The sequence below is a fragment of the Equus asinus genome, chromosome 17, assembly GCF_041296235.1.
Source record: "Equus asinus isolate D_3611 breed Donkey chromosome 17, EquAss-T2T_v2, whole genome shotgun sequence".
NCBI lineage: Eukaryota > Metazoa > Chordata > Mammalia > Perissodactyla > Equidae > Equus > Equus asinus.
The window spans coordinates 18,239,457-18,257,617 of record NC_091806.1 but is presented as its reverse complement, the minus strand read 5'-3'; positions in this window follow the sequence as shown (position 1 = coordinate 18,257,617).

Here is an 18,161-nt window from a genome sequence, read left to right as displayed (position 1 = left end):
CCTACAGTCTTCTGGACTCAAATTTAGTTAAGGTTTCTTTATTAACTTCTGCACCAAGAAGTGTACTATGAGTGAGGACACAGCAATGAATAAAATAGGAAAAGCATCATGTAAAATGTCCTTCTTGCATGGGCCTTACATTCTTATGATAAAGTCAGATAAATATAAGGGGACAGATTACTAAAGTAATTATTGTCTTATTCAGTGGTTATAAGATAACAAGCAGGGTACTGTGAGAGAAAATAAGGCAAGGAATTCTACTATGGATAAGGTTATCAGAGAAGGTCTTTCTTAAATAGTGCTGTTTAAGCTGAGATCCAAAGGCTAGGAAGTTGCTACCATTGGAAGCACTGCTACATCTAGTAATATTAAGTAAAAATTAATTAAGTGAGTAAAATTATCTCACCTCACAGATGACATGATTTATATCTGGAAAACTAAAAATTTCACAGGAGTTTTTATTGCAGTACTATGTCAAAAACGAGCAGTGAGAATGGTCATTCTTATCTCGTTCCTGATTTTAGTGGGAAAACTTTCAAACTTCGACTGTTGAATATGATGTTACCTGTGAATTTGTCCTATATGGCATTTATTACATTGAGGTATATTCCTTCTATACCCAATTTCTTGAGAGTATTTTATCATAAAGGGATGTTGAATTTCTACAGTATCTATGAATGACCCAAAAACCGTATTAAGAAAACAATTCCATTTACAATAGCATCAAAAAGAATAAAATACTTAAGAATAAACTTAACCAGGGAGGCAAAAGGCTTGTACACTGAAAACAGCAAAATGTTTCATAAAGATATTATAGTAGACACAAATAAATGGAAAGACATTCATAGACTGTAAGATTTCATATGATTAAGATGTCAAACTTCCTAAAGTGGTCTTTGGATTCAATGCAATCCTTTTTAAATCCCAAAAGCGTGTTTTGCAGAAATAGAAAAATCCATCCCAGAATTCACGTGGAATCTCAAGGGACTCCAAATAGCCAAAACAAGATAGAAAAAGAAGAACAAAGTTGGAGGTCTCACACTTCCTGATTTCAAAACTTACTACAAAGCTATGGTAATCAAAACAGTGTGGTATGGGCATAAAGACAGACATACAGACTAGTGGAATAAAATAGAGAGCCTAGAAATAAATCTTTGCATATGTTTTCAATTGATATTTAGCAAGGGTGCCAAGAGCATTCAATGGTGATAGGACAATATGTTGAACAAATTGTTTTGTTAAAACTAGATATCCAGAAACAAATGAATGAAATTGAACTCTGAACTTACACTATATTCAAAAAAAAACTCAAAATGGATCAAAGAACTAAAATACTAGCTGAAACTATAAAACTCTCACAAGAAAACATAGAAGAAAGTTGGATTTGGTGATGATTTCTTGGGTATACACCGAAAGCACAGCGAGAAAAGAAAAGATAGACAAATTGTACTTTATCAAAATTAAGAACTTTTGTGCATCAGATGACTCAACAGCAAGTGAAAAGACAACCCACAGAATGGCAGAAATGATTTTCAAGAAATATAGATAATAAGGTATTAATATATAAACAACTTCTACATCTCAACAGCAGCAAAAAAAAAAAAAACCCAAATAACCAATTAAAAATGAGCAAAGGATTTAAACAGACATTTCTCCAAAGAAAATATATAAATGGGCAGTAAGCACTTGAAAAGATGCTTACCATCACTAGTCATTAGGGAAATGTAACTCAAAACCATAAGAAAATGCAGCTTCATACCAATTAGTATAGATATTATAAAAAGAAAACAACAACAGAAAATAACACGTAGGAGAAAATATGGAGAAATTGGAACAATTGTACATTGCTGGTAGAAATGTAAAATGATGTAACCTCTAGGGAAATATTATAATTGTTCCTCAAAAAATTAAATAAAGAATTATCATATGTTTCAGCAGTTCCATTTTGGGTATATATCCAAAATAATGGAGAGAAAAGACTCGAACACTCTGATATTTCTACACTCTGCTATTTCTACACCTATTTTAATGGCAATGTTATTCACAATAGCCAGAGAGTAGAAGCAACCGAAGTGTCTACTGATAGAGAAATGTATAAGCAAAACAAGGCATATGCACACAGTGGAATATTTTCAACCTTAAAATGGAAGAAAATCCTGACACATGCTAAAACATAGATTAATCTACAATACATTATCCTAAGTGAAATAAGGCAGTCACAAAAAAACAAAGATTATGTGATTTCACTTACAGGAGGTACTTAAAGTAGTCAAATTCATAGACAGAAAGTGGAATGTTGGTTGCACGGGGCTCAGAGAGGAGAATTGTGGAATTACTGTTTAATGGGTGTGGAGATTCAGTTTGGGAAGAAGAAAAAGTTCCGGAGATGGATGGTGGTGCAGTTTATATAGCAATGTGAATTAACATAATGCCACTGGACAGGATACTTAAAATGATTAAAATCATAAATTTTGTTATGTATGTTTTACCTCATATTAAAAATAAATTTAAAGACTAAAGTGATTTCATTAATAAGCTCCTGATGTGAACATAATAGCTCAAAGTACATGTAAAGATCATTGACTTCAGATACACCTAGGTAATTTGCTTAAAAGCTAGATATATCAATCCAGCAACAAATCCACAAAATTAAAATCTTTATAGCTGTGTCCTTGAGAATCTGCCTTTTACAAGAACCCTAACTAATTCCGAGAAAACACAGCCACAGCTTTATCAATGGAGAACGTGTTGATTGGGTGCAAATATATAAACATGCAGGGCACAAAGACTAAGATGACCACAGTGATGTGAGAGAGACAGAAAGGGCTCTTCATCTCCCCTCCAAGCTATAAGTCCTTAGGGATTACAGGATGATTACATAGGAGACTATCAGGAAGAAAAAATTTAACAAGCAGATGAATCCACTGATGGCAGCAATGAAGAGACTGAGGGTATGAGTGTCCATGCAAAGGAGTTTCAACAAAGGGTTTAAGTCACACATGGATGGTCTATGACACTGGAGCCACGGACAGACAGGCAGACAGTGCAGAGGATCTGAATGGCTGTAAAGATGAAGCCTCTGGCTCATGCCTCTAGAGAAAGGAAGGCACGTCCCTGTCACTCATAGTACAGGGGTTCATAGCACACAGGAAATCATATGATTTCATAGCACAGGGGTTTTCAGATGGCCACTAGTGCTCATTAGGAACCACCATAGGAAGAATGATCTCAGCAGCACCAAAAGTTGCCCAGCAAAGACTTCAATTGTACACTCTCTGAAAAATATGGTTTTCCTTAAAGCAAAAGTGCGAGCTAGCTTTGTAAGGGTCATGGAAGAAGAATACAGTCGTCTCTAAGGGATAAGTAACACAGGCAGGAAATGGAAGCACTACCCAAGTGTATAAAAGCGGACTTGTTAAATGAAAAAATATAGTCTCTTCATGGATCATAGTTCTCTGAACTCTAAAGATATAAACTCTTCCAAAATTAATCTTCTTAAATTGAATCTTGCTGAAAATAATAACTGAACTTTGTTTTGTCACTAAACTACATTAAACTTATTTTAACTTAATTGTAAACTTACCTTTAATTTTGTTTCTATTATTTATCTTATTTAAATTGAAACCTTATTTTATTTTCAACTTAATTTTGAAACATACATATGCAAGATTAGGCATAATACTGAAAAAGAAAGTAATGAGTCCTATCACATACCAAAATGCACTGTATATCAAAGCAATTATATTGTATGTCAACTGGTACCTGAATAAACAGATCAATGAAATAGAGTCCTCAATTGGATCCTAATACATATGAGACTTTAGAATACAGTACTCAAGATTTCAAATACATGACGAAAAATAATTACACAACTATAAAAGAAAACCCTAAAATTTAGAACAACTAAAATTCAATTCCTATTTAACTCCTGTACCAAAATAAATTCCAGATGGATCAAAAATGATCAAATATGAGGGAGAATTCAACTACGAATAATATAATCAGAGAAGACCTTTCTTAAAAGGTGATGTTTAAGCTGAGATCCAAATGATAGGAAATTACTTCCATTGGAAACACTGTTACACATAGACTTTCAACTTTGAAAAGAGGTTATCAAGTTCAAGACACTAAAAGGTGAGTATACAAGGAGGTGATAGGAAAGGCAGAGAAGAAAAACTGAAATTGAAGGGATGATTAGGAAGCATACTCCAGCGCAGTACAGAGCTTAGTAAAGAATTTAAAGTTTAAGTCTCCTAAATTGAGAGTAAATAGAGTCATTTTCTTTGTCTTTAGTTTGGGAAATGTTCCATCTAAAACATTAAGAAAGTAAGATAGAAGATAGCTTTAAAAAAATGCTTTTCTAAAATTGCTACCAAATCACATGCTATACCACACTGAAAAGGTTAAGAAATATCTCAGTTATTTGTGTTTCTCTTTGAGCACTAAGCACAATGCTTACAGAGTAGGTGTTCAGTAAATATTAATTGAATATATCAATAGCTCTCTTTAGTATCAATAATTTTTCTGTTCACTCACCTACTTGTGATTCTTTATGTCTCCCTGCTTTCTTATGTGTGGGGCAAAGAACAACAAGGACAACTATCTATCAGATAAAATAAAACACTTTACACAAGGCTCCATCCCCAAATGTAGTGAAAATGGAAGGTTTGTGTGACTACCCAAAATCTTTGAATGCACTCAGACATTTTGTTAGTACCCAAGATGATGTAGTATCCACTTTTCTGACACAAAATCCAAAAGACTACTTTTTCCAGATCTCCTTGACAATTGAGTGCAGACATGTGACTTGGGTTCTGCCAATCAAGATCATCTGCGCAAGTCTTCAAATCGGAAATTAGTTATGTGAGCCTGGGTTCTTGTATGATGTCAGAGTCAGAGTGGTTCCTAAGTCAGCACAGTGGCAGCACCTTCACAGTTAGCCAGTGTCAGCATGGTCATGGTGTCAGCAGAGGCAGCATCTCCTTTAGGATGCCAGTCCTGTCAGATGTACTTCCACAAATTGTTCCTTGTCGCTCTCACTAGTTTCTGCGCTGTAGCCCTTCCTAAGATTCTTTATGCCTTAATTTCATATACTAAATCCCTTCCAGCTAAACTTTCTAGATACAATTCTATCTATTCAGATAAGAACTATGACATACACAAAACTAATCTAAAATTCTCCATTTCAATTTATCACCAAGGTAGAAAGTCATCAATTTCAGAAGCATTCCTGTTAACAAGACTTCTTTTTATAAATTCATTTATCAGAAAATATTTTACATGGAGATGATGGCAATTTATTGAGTAAATATTTATTAAGTATTTAGTCTGTGCAAATCTCTGTTTTAGGTGCTTGGAGATGTGGTAGTGAACAGAATAAGCAATGCCTCTACTTTTACAGAGTTTATATTCTAGTTGGAATAAACAATAAACAGATAAATCAGATAATGAAAATGCTGTAGAGAAAATTAACAGAGTTGTTTGATGGTAACTCAAGGAGAAAGAGGATGGCTTTACATCATTGGTTAAGAAAGACCTCTCTTAGAACGTGGCAGTTGGACTAAGACTGAGTGATGATAATGAGCCAGTCATATGGGCCTCTAGATGACAAGCATTTTGGGAATAAAGAAGAACCAGCGCAATAGCCCTAGCTAAGAATGAAGCCTTGGGACAGAAACATAGGCAACGTGGGAGAGAGTGATACTGGACAAGTTCAAGGAGACATGTATTCGAGTGAGGAGCAATTGAGCACAGTCTTATAATCTATGAAAAGGCCATTTATATTTTAGTGTATATTTGATTAAACAGATAACTTTCTTTCCACAAATCTGCTTAACTCAGCATGTCGAAATAATATTTTCTGGAATATATATAATATATGTTTATGTGCGTGTGTGTATGTTGTAATGTTTTATTTAGCTGCATCCTGATTTTAGTTAGTGCTGAATTCATTATAATAAACTTAAGGTTGCTCAGTGATCTTTGAGTCAGAAGAGACAAGAGTAGTTCATGATATTCACCCAAATCAGATAAAATTCCCATTCCACAAACAGAAATTACTATTAGTGCTTTTACTCATGAACTTCAGCTCATTATCTCTCATTCCTTGACATGGTTGATAAATGCTGTAAATTCTTGATCTTGGGTCTTCTTTCAACACCCAATCTAAAGTGGACCCTTGCCTTCTGCGTCACTCTGTATCACATCGCTGCGTTCTTTTGTAAGAACTTTTCACACTCTTCATCTTTTTTGTGGATGTTTACTTATTCATTGCTTATCTCTCCCCACTAGAAACTGTTTCTTTATTCAGGTATGTGTCATTAATGTAATATTTACCATAGTGTTTAATAGTGCAAGCTCTAAAGTGAAACTTCATCGGTTCAAAGCCTACCTCAGGTATTTGCCAGCTCTGTGACCTTGGTAGGATATTTAAGTTTTCCAAACCTCAGTTAATTATTTCTGGAGAACAGGGAGAATTGTAGGTACTTCATAAGTCTCTGATGAGGATTATACAAAGCAATTCTTTCATAGCATGTGCCACATTATAGTACGTAAATAATAGGCTTTAATACAATTATAATTATGCCACATCTTTCTTATTTGACATTAAAAATTTCATTCAGTTATGAGGTTTTCTTTAACCTGATTTTAATTTGGAGGGCATTGACATTATTAAAGTAAATTATTCAGAGTTAATCTCATCTATCTTATATTAGAAAATAAATCACAGAGTTCAAAAAAGCCAGACAAATTGGACACTGATGTAGAAGTGAGGGAGGCAACAAAAACAGTGGCATTAATTAAGCACCTACCGGCTTTGCATACATTATCTCATCTAATGCATAAAATAACCCTCTGAATAAAGTATTACTATTTTATTATATTTAATAACTGAAATTAAAATGGGGCTCTGAGTTTGGGACACACATGTAGTGTTGCATTAACTAGTGAGATGGAACACAATCTTGATTCAGTTGACTCCAGACTACCAAATGCTTCCACGTTATCTGAAACTCTCCTGCTTACAGGACTTCCAGAGGCTGAATAATGACCCTAAGACTCCATACACAAGTATTTGAACTTTAAGTAAAACATATTTTGGTCATAATTTGGGTTAGTTTGATCATACAAGAGGGTACTTTTTTCACTTAGAAAGATAAAGAGAGGGCAAGGTCCAATCCCAACTGGAAATTAGGTCAGTACAAGTCAGTACTTTTTGTTTATACAAACACTTTTATAATGTTTTCTATGTGTCAGGCACATTTATAAGTACTTACCAAATATTAAATTGTTTATATGGCTCAATGACTTTGTGAGATAAGTACTATCATTACTGTTTTTATAGACGAAGAAAATATGGCATAGGGAGTTTTAAAAAATTTCCCAGGTCATGTTCAAACCCAGGAAATCTGATTCCATAACCTTCTCTTAACCACCGCACCATACTATGTTCTGTAAAAATTATCTCACTTTATTTTGTCAGTTTGTATACTGGTTGCCTTCTCTCTTGGCTTCAGATTCACAGCAAAATGACCCTTTGACCACGCACAAAGAACCTGTCAGGAGAAAATCAGACCCACAATTGGCTCAGCCCCAAGAACATGGAGGCCCTGGACAAATGTATATTAGAAAACCGGGAGACAGAGGTTCAGTAATAGCCAAGGAGGTTGGAAATCATTCTAGTCCTCAAGAGCCTCTTAAATGACAGTCAGCTTTCAAAACATTCTTCACAACAGGAGAATGCAGAGTACCATTTCTTCTAAATCTCACAAAAAGTTTAGATTAATGGATATTTCTGTTGTACTTTTGAAGACTCCAGTAATAAAGAATGTTCATAATAACTGACAATTATTAAGCATTCAGTGGTACTAAGAGCTTTACAAGGATTATTTATTTGATCCAGGTAAGATCTAGATCATTACTCTTTAATTGAATCCCCAGTATGTTGTGGTTTGCAAAAATTCACACTATAAATGGAAAATTAAGTCTCAGGGCTGTTTCACTCAAACAATGTGCTCTAGTATTTCTAATCATATCATATTATATAATGATGAGAATGCTCATAATCATGAATCATTCTAATATACTTACTCCTATCATCTACTTCTCCTAAATGTTCTTACAAAAATTATACGGAAAATCTTGTTCACACAGCAAAATCATGAGAAAAAGGCTCTCAATGAGAATGACTAGTTAAGACAACTATAACAATGACTTTTAGTCCAATTAATATGGCAAGAATAATGGTAAAACTTCCCTTTGGGGGCAGAAAGAGAAAAAAGGAGTCAGCCCACGTGTGGCAGAAGATTGGGAAGTAGAAGAAAAATATATGGAGAATACAGACCTACACCATTTCTATGCACTCAGATTTTTTGTTTTGTAATTGCAAAGACAATGAGCTTGCTTTGAATGATTTATGAAAATTTGAGCATTTCGTGATTCTCAAAACTTTATCTGTGAAGGGTACTTCCCAAGAAATGCCTTGATAATGTGCCTCTAGCAAAAGATGACAGATTAGGATGTTCCAGGTCCTAGATTCCCCACAGAAATATGAGGAAAACCATTCAACTGACTAAAATAACATTATAGGAGCTTGAGAAACTAGTCACACATATACAGCAACCAAATATCCAGTCAATAAAAAGCCACATTCAAATGATGGGATATTATAGCATGGCTTATGGCAAAGTTTATTACTTGAAGAATCTTACAGAATATATGACTGCATCTAAAGAAGTGGAAGACTCTGATGAGGGATGAGTAGGAAGTTGATTCTAATACTATTACCATTTTTGTATGGATTCTGTATTAATTTTTAATTTATATTAATTAATTAGTAATATTTAAAATAAATAAATATAAAAGTATTAATTTAATTCATTATTAAATTTTATTACCTTAAATCCAATATTATTAAATAAATTAAATTAATAAAAATAAAATTTATTGATTGATGTAATATTTATCTATTGCACTTTCAATTTTTATTTAAAAAGTAAAAATATGACACTAAAAAGTTCATATATAATGCAAATGAAATGGAAAAAATAGAATGGTTTACATAGCATTAAATTCTTTGACTAGTACAATAAATAGAATGAAGATAAAGGACAAGAATCTGACTAAATACAAAATTAAGAACTATAAAGTAAGTTACAATAGTAAATGCAGAAATTAAATAATAGCATGACTCTATAGATATTTCATTGACTAATTAATTACATATTATTTACTGATTCCCTGCTGTACATGCGTTTCACATTTCTAGCTACAGAGTTAAGACATAGCGCTTACATTCTAACAGGGAAACTGTTATTAACAGAATGTATAATTCTTTAATTATAATTAAAGTTCATTTTATGTACATATTAGTTATATATATTTACTAGATAATTATAGTTCATTCTTTAATTATAATTATCATAGATCCTGTGGAGAAAAGTTTGCATCACTTTTAAGAAAATTTCTGCATACTAAGGGGATTCACCTTAACGTCAAAGGACTTCATGGTGAATGGCAAACTTAATTATTACCAGATATTACTTTTCTTCTCCAGAGCTTCTTCATAGTATTTGTCATCTCTGAATTTCTCAGAGAGTAGATTGGTGGATTAAGCATGGAAGTTATGATTGTATAAAACACGCTAAGTAATTTTTCAATGGGGAAGGTCTCTACAGTTCTTGCAAATCTGAAAATACAGGGAGCAAAGAAGAAGACACCACAACCATGTGGGAACCACAGGTCTATAGGGCTTTCCACCTCCCTTCCTAAAGTTCTTTAAAGAGTGAAAGATGACACCATAAGAGATGAGTAAGAACAAAAAGAAGGGTGCAGATTAATCCTCCATTGGCCACCACTAAGACACTAAATGACATAGGTGTCAGTACAGATGAGTTTCAGTAAGGGGTACATGTCACAGGCAAAGTGATCAACGACATTGGAGTCACAAAATGGAAGCCCATAAATAGTGCAAAGTTGAATTACTGAGTGCAGAAAACCTCCAACCAAACACACTGCCGGCAGCACAACTCACACCCAATGCCTCATGATAATGAACAAACGCAAAGTCTTAAGCATGGTCACATAGGGGTTGTAGGTCATCACCAATGGAAGTAAGTGTCCTGTAAAGAGCTGGGCCATACAAGATTGAAAAAATCTGTTTGTCCCAAAGAACAAGTCTGAAGTCAATCTGGTGGTAATGACTGAAGAAAAAATGGCCTCTAGAAATGATATGGTAGAAGAAAAACTCCATCAGAGAGTTCAGTATCTTGCTGACAATTACAGTCACAATAATGAGCATGTTGCCCACCATGGCCAAAATATAGAAGAGCAAAAATGTGATACAAATGACTTTCTGCTCTTTTGGATTCTGTGTGAAGCCCAAGAGGACAAAGTAAGTCACATTGTTCCTTGGTTCCATCTAATCCTTATAGGTGCTGACTTCAGTTATTAGAAGCACTTTACCTATAGAAAAAGAGTGAAAACTTTTAAATGTGCTATAAGTTTAATCTTATATTAAGTCATTCAATTAAAAAACTCTGTATGGAGTATCTATTTGTGTCAAATATCTCTTAGACATTGTGGTCACCAAGTTGAATAAAACATAGCTGCCTACCCTCCGTGATATGATGCATAATGAAGGATCAGTCAATTCCAGATCAATGTAATAAGTGCCATTATAAAAATATTCACACAATGCTAAGGGTCACAGTGTAGGAAGATGCCAGTCACACTGGAATCAGAGAAGGCTTCCCAGAGGAAGCATTGCTTTAGCAGAGTTTTAAATGAACATGAAGAAAGAGAAGATGGGAAGGAAATTCGATGAAAATGTGCACCATTCGTAGAGTCACAAAATTGTAATACTTGAGACAATTTGAAGGCAATTTACATTCTCAAAATGCATAGATCAAATAATGAATGGAAAGTCACTGCCCTGGATTGTCTCAGATCTCTTCGAGACCTCTTCTTAGAACATTTGGATGGATGGTCCACCTTTTTGAAACCAATCAATGCTGAAGCCCTTCAGTTTTGTGTCTCCAGCCCCTATCTCCCCACAAATTTTCAAGCGTGTATATGCAACATCTCCAAATTTGGACATATCCAATTGGATATCAATATAGTACTTATAAAACTAAATGTTTCACAAAATTAGAGATGAGGAACACCAATAAACATAAATATTCCTCATCTCATTAAATAATACCACCTTTCATGTAATTGTTCAGACAATAAATTTCACAGCTCTTTCAGTCCTTTGTTGCTCTCATATTACTTAGTGATACATTTAACAAGCCCTGTTGACTCTGGTTTCTAATATATCACATATTTGATCATTTCCCAGATTTTCTTCCTGGCCCACTGAAATAGCCACCTGCCAAGAGTCTCCAGGCTCTTTCCGTCCTCCAACAATTTCTTCCCCTGAAGTACCACAAAGGATCCATATAAAGTCTTATTGTGAACATATCACTCCAATGCTCGCAACACCTGCAGTGGATTCCAATCACATGCTCACAATTTAATGTATCACATTTAATATTTACAGTAACAAGAACTTTAATCCCCATTTCACAGTTGAAGATACTGAGGCTCAGAGTATATAATTAATTTCCCCATGGTCACATATTTTTAAGTGAGAAAACTAAGCCTGGAATGCAAGGTTGATTTATTTCAAAATGATTTAGTTTCTTACACAATGAAGAAATTCACAAAATTTTGAAGCTTGGTTCCACTATTTACAGTTATTCTTACCTCGTGGAGGCTTGTTCACAGTCTGGAGGAAGAGTAGTTAACTCACTCATAGGGACCTGTTATTCTTCTTTCACTCAGCATGAAAACAGAGGACAAAAAGCTGCATTATTACTTGAGGATATATTTTGCTTCATTCGGTTGTCTGTCCATTTTCTCCATGGAGTCTTCTGGCTATTCTAGAGATAATTTTTATGGGCACCACACGTTTTTAAAAAGAATTTCCACTGTGTACAGGGAAAAACAAAAGTTTATCATTTAGGATAATTTACAAAAAAGACAAGCAAATCCTAAGTTTATATTAGAAGATAGCGACTGGCCATTTCCCAGAAATTTTTTCTGGAGTAACATCTTTCCTATTAACTTCAAAATAGAAAAATGCGATACAATTGTTTAGCTCTTCTCATTCTATCATGATGGGATAGCCGGACTATTTGACTTGAGATTTTTGAGAGATGTTCTTGTGCGCTACTAGGCCAAATCACATAATTAATATCAGAAAGATCTAACATGGGGAAAAAATAGCTTTAGAACCATTGTGAGACTGCCACCAGTCAAGAATAAAATTTCAGCCAAGTTGTTTTGTTCCAGTGAAGATTAGTTTATCAAGTATTTTCCCACTTGCCATAGGAAATTTTTCTTTTCTTATATTTAATACTCAATTTATTCTGCCTTGAGGTGTGATAACATGTTTAAAAAAATTGTTACAAATTTAGATGTAATAACTGATCATTTATCCAATTATTAATTATTTTTTAATTAAGAGCATCTAATTTATGCCATTGCCAACTTAAAAAGCAAATTCACCTGTTATTTTACCCTTAAAATCAGTTTATTTGGGAATAGCCAAAAGAACTACAATCTAGGATGCAATCTGTGCATGCTACAGTGAGCCATAGACAAATTGATAAAACAAAGGAAGGGAGCTCCTTTTACACATAGAAAGTAGGAGTAGACAGGGGCTGTTCTAAAAGAAGCACCAGTGGGGGAAAGTGACAGTTCAGAGAGGCAATACTTATCATAGGCTGAGCTGCATCATTTCCCAATGGAAGGGCTGTTGCCTGGTGGGAAGAGAAATCTTCCTTCAGTAGTAAAGTAGTTTTACTTCCTGTTGCATATGGGAGCATAGGCTTCTTCTTCTTTGATGTAACTCAGGATGTATAAATAGTAAGTGAAAGCTCCCACTACAGGCCTTCTCAATTCCGGTTTAGTTAAGGTTTCTTTGATTAATTTCCACATCATTAGGAACTGTGCTATGAGTGAGAACACAGCAAATAATAAAGCTGGGGGAAAAAAATAGGTAAAAGGTCCTTCCTACACGGACCTTATATTCTTATGATAGAATCAGACAATCAATAACAGCATGATGTAATAAAGTAATTATAGTCTTATTCAGTGCTTATAAGACAACAAAGAGGGTAAGAGTTAGAAAATAAGAAGGAGAATTCTACTATGGATGAAGTTATCAAAGAAGGTCTTTCTTGGAAGGTGATGTTTAAGTGAGATACAGAGGATTGGAACCTGCTACCATTGGAAGCATTGTTTCATGTAGTAAGGCTAAGTAAAAATTAATTAAGGAAAATTACTTCACCTGAAATATGACATGACATATAGAAAACTAAAAATTGCACAGGAATTCATGTTGCAGTACCATGTTGAAAAGAAAATGGTGAGGGTGGACTCTCTTATCTTGTTCCTGATTTTAGTGGGAAAGTTTTTAAACTTTCACTGTTGAATATGATGTTACCTGTGAATTTGTCTTAATTGGCATTTATTATATTGAGGTACATTCCATCTATACCCAATTCTTGGGAGTTTTCTATCATAAAACGATGTTGAATTTCCATACTATCTATGAGCAACCTGAAGAGGAAATTAAGAAAATAATTTCATTTGCAAAAGTATTAAAAACAATAAAATACTTAAGAATAAACTTAACCAAGGAAGCAAAAGGATTGTAAACTGAAAACTAGAAAATGTTGATGAGAGATATTATAAAAGACACAAATAAATGGAAAGACATTCATGTATTGAAAGATTTAATATTGCTAAATGTCAAACTACCTAAAGTGATCTCTGGATTCAGTGCAATCCCTATTAAATCCCAAGTGTGTTTTGCAGAAATAGAACAATCTATCCTAAAATTCACATGGAATTTCAAGAGTCCAAATAGCCAAAGCAATCTTGAAAAAGAAAAATATTGTAAGAGGTCTCACACTTTCTGATCCTAAAACTTGCTACAAGGCTGTGGTAATCAAAACAGTGTGGTATTTGCATAAAGGCAGACATATAGACTAATGGAATAAAATAGAGAGTCTAGAAATAAACCTTTGCTTATGCTTTCAAATTATTTTTGACATGGATGCCAAGAGCATTCACTGGGGGAAGAACAACCTGTTCAACATATGGTGTCATGAAACTAGATATCCACAAGCAAGGGAATGAAACTGAACACTTAACTTACAGCATATACAGAAATTAACTCAAAACGGATTAAAGACCTAAAGTACTAGTTAAAACTAGAAAACGTTTAGAAGAATATGTAGAAGAAAAGCTTCATAATGTGGAATTTGACAATGATTTCAGGGTATGTCACTAAAAGCACAGGCAAGCAAAGAAAAAATAGTTGAATTGTACTGTATCAAAATTAAGAACTTTTGTACATCAAATGACACTATAATAGAGTAAAAAGGCAATCCACAGGTTGGAGGAAATGATTTGCAAACAATACATATGATAGGGTAGTAATGTGCATAATATATAAATAACTTCTACATCTCAATAACAACATAAAAAGCCAAAAACCAATTTAAAATAAGCAAAGGATTTGAACAGGCATTCTCTAAAAAGGATATAAAATGGCCATTAAGCACATGAAAAGATGATTAACATCAATAATCATTATGGAAATACAAATCAAAACTATAATAAAATACCAGTTCATATCCATTAGGATAGCTATTACATATATTTTTTTAAAACCCAGAAAGTAAAACATGTAAGAGAGCATGTGGAGAAACTGGAACAATTGTGTGTTGCTGGTGGGAACATAAAATGATTTAGCTGCTATGGAAAACATTATGGTAGTTCCTCAAATAATTAAACAAAGAATAGTCATATGATTCAGCATTTCTACATTTGGATATATATTCGAAATAATCAGAAGCAGGGACTCAAACCCCTGCTATTTCTACCCTACCATTTTCCTGGGAGTACTATTTACAATAGCCAGAAAGTAGAACCAACTGAAGTGCATAAACAAAATGAGGTATACACATACAATGGAATATTATTCAGCCTTGAAAAGGAAGGAAATACTGACACATGCTAAAACATAGATTAACCTATATTATCCTAAGTAAAATAAGGCAGTCACAGAAGGACAGATATTGTATGATTTCACTTACATGAGTTACTTAAAGTAGTCAAATTCATAAATAGAAAGTAGAATGTTGATTGCCTGGTGCTCAGAGAGAGAGAATGGAGAATTATTGTTTAATGAGAGGTGAGTTTCAATTTAGGAAGATGAAACAGTTGTGGAGATTAATGGTGGTGATGTTTACATAACAATATTAATTAACATAATATCACTGAATGGAGACTTAACATGGTTAAAATTGTAAATTTGGTTATATATATTTTAATGCAATTTAAGAAGATTTAAAAACTAAGGTGACTATTAATAGGTTCATGATGTGAACACAACAGCTCAAGGCATATGCAAAGATCATTGGCTTCAGATACACCTGAATAATAGGTTTAAAAGGTAGATATGCCAATCTAACATCAAAACTATAAAATTAAAATCTCTATTGCTGTGTTCCATGAATCTGCATTTTACAAGAACCCTAACTAATTCTAACAGTGAATCAAGGTCTGAAAACCAACTGGGCAATACATAAATCTACAAAGGATATGTTTATAATGACAAATAATTTCCTGCCTGGACCTTTTCTCAGAGTGCTTATAGGTCAACATCAACATACTTTTGACAAACAGTATTCATTTTGCCCTGAACCATAGACATTATCTTCTTTCCTCTTCTCCATTTAAAGGATAAAGTCATTTTACATTGTCGTGATCATGTCTCAAAGTCACTCTTTTACTCAAGAACTCCCTCATAGCATTTTTCACCTCTAAGTTTTGAGTGTGTAGGTTTAAGAAATTTAACAAGGGAGTTATCATGGTAAAAAACACAGCCACAGCTTTATCAATGGAGAAGGTGGTGATTGGGTGCAAACATATAAACATGCAGGGCACAAAGACTAAGTTGACCAGAGTAATATGAGAGACACAGATGTAGAGGGTGTCGCATCTCCCCTCCAAGCTATAGATCCTTAGGGAGCACAAGATGACCACATAGAAGACCGTCAAGAGGAAAGAAAAAATAACAGGCAGATGAGCCCACTGTTGGCAGCAAAAGGAGACCCAGGGTACAAGTGTCCATGCAGATGAGTTTCAACAAAGGGTTTAAGTCACACATGGAAGGTCTATGATATTGGAGCCACAGACAGGCAGCCAGACTGTGAAGATGATATGAATAGTTGTAAGGCAAAGCCTCTGGCTCATGCCATTCAAAAGAGGAAGCCACATTCCTGTCACTCATGATGATTTCATAGTACAGGGGTTTGCAGATGGCCGCATAGTCGTCACTGGCAACCGCCATAATCAAAATGATGTCAGCAGCACAAAAAGTTGCTCAGTAAAGACCTGATTCATGCACTTCCTGAAAGAAATGGTTTTTCTTACAGCAAAAGTGTCAGCTAACATTTTAGTGGTCAGGAGTGAAGAATAGCAGCAATATATAAGGAATAAGTAGCACAGGCAGAAGAAGCACTGTCAAGGATATAAGACATCACTTGTTAAACGGATCTATTCTGTTCTTGGATAACAGTTTTCAATAATCTAAAGATATATAACTCTTCCTAAGTTAACTTTCTTAAATTGAATCTTATTGAAAATAATAACTGCACTTTGTTTTGTGACTAAACTATCTTTAACTTATTTTAACTTTCCTGTAAACTTATTTCAATCATATTATTTATCTTGTTTAAATTTAAATTTATTATTTTATGTTAAACAATTTTGAAACATAAACCATGTAAGACTAGGCATAATTCTAAAAAGTAATTCTAATGAGGGACTGCTAGTCTTATCATATATGAAAATGTTATATATCAAAGCTATTATATTGTGTCAATTGGAACGTGAATAAAGAAATCAATAAAACAGAATAGAGTCCTGAACTGGATCCACATACACAAGAGACTTTAGAATACAATAGTCAGGATTTCAAATCAATATCAAAAAGATAATTATGCAACTATAAAAAACAACTAAAATTTATAAAAACAGCTAAAATTAAATCCCTATTTAACTCCTATATAAGGATAAATTCCAGATGAATCAAAAGTTTTAATATAAGACCACAAAAATCTTAAAAAATTAAATGCTAAAATATTCTTGTAGAATATTTTGGTAAGAGTGAAATAAAGATCTTTTTAAGCAAGATTCAAAAACCAAAAACATGCAAAGTGTAAGGAAAAAAATTTTACATAAAAGAGCATTTTACATAGCGTAAAAAATGTAAAAATTGAGCACAAGCCAGAAAAGCAATAATTGCATATACAGTAGTAAAAGGGGTCATTTTTAATTATATAATTAATGTTAGCTCATAGAAATCAGTGTGGAGAAGACCAACAATGGAATGAAACAGAAAAAACATATGAATAGATAATTTACAGAAAAAGAAATGAAAGTCATAATATAGGTGAAAAGATGCTCTAACTCAATAATGTAAAAAAGATTCTGATTAAAGTGTTAAAATAAAATACCTATAGTCAGATTGTTATGTGCCATAAATATTTGTCAGGTACTGGTTGTTGAGAATGTGGAGGAAAATATTCTGCCAGACTGTGAGCAGGAGTGCAACAGTTAGCACAAACTCAAGGGTGGCAGTTTGGCACTAACTATGAATACCAACACTTTATAAACCTATACTATCTGACCATTGATTCAAATACATACTTTGACAGTTTCACTTCTAGGAATTCTTCCATGCACATATTCAAAAATGCATATTTACTGCAAAATTATTTGTCATAGCAAAAGTTGAGGAACACCATGAAGACGAATGGATATATTAATTGTAGTATATATTTATAAGACAGTATCATACAGTATGAGAAAAACTAAGAGATCTATATGGACTTGTATGGAAATGTCTTCAAGATGTTCCATAGTGAAAGTAAACATTTACACACAAAGAAAAAAATTATTATAGTTAAATATATTTGCATTTGCAAAGACCATTACCTGATGAAACTTAAGAAACAAATTAAGTTACTGCCTCTGGGGAAGAGGACTGGAGACTATAATGAGTGATAAATGAGAAATTTATTCTACACTTTATCACA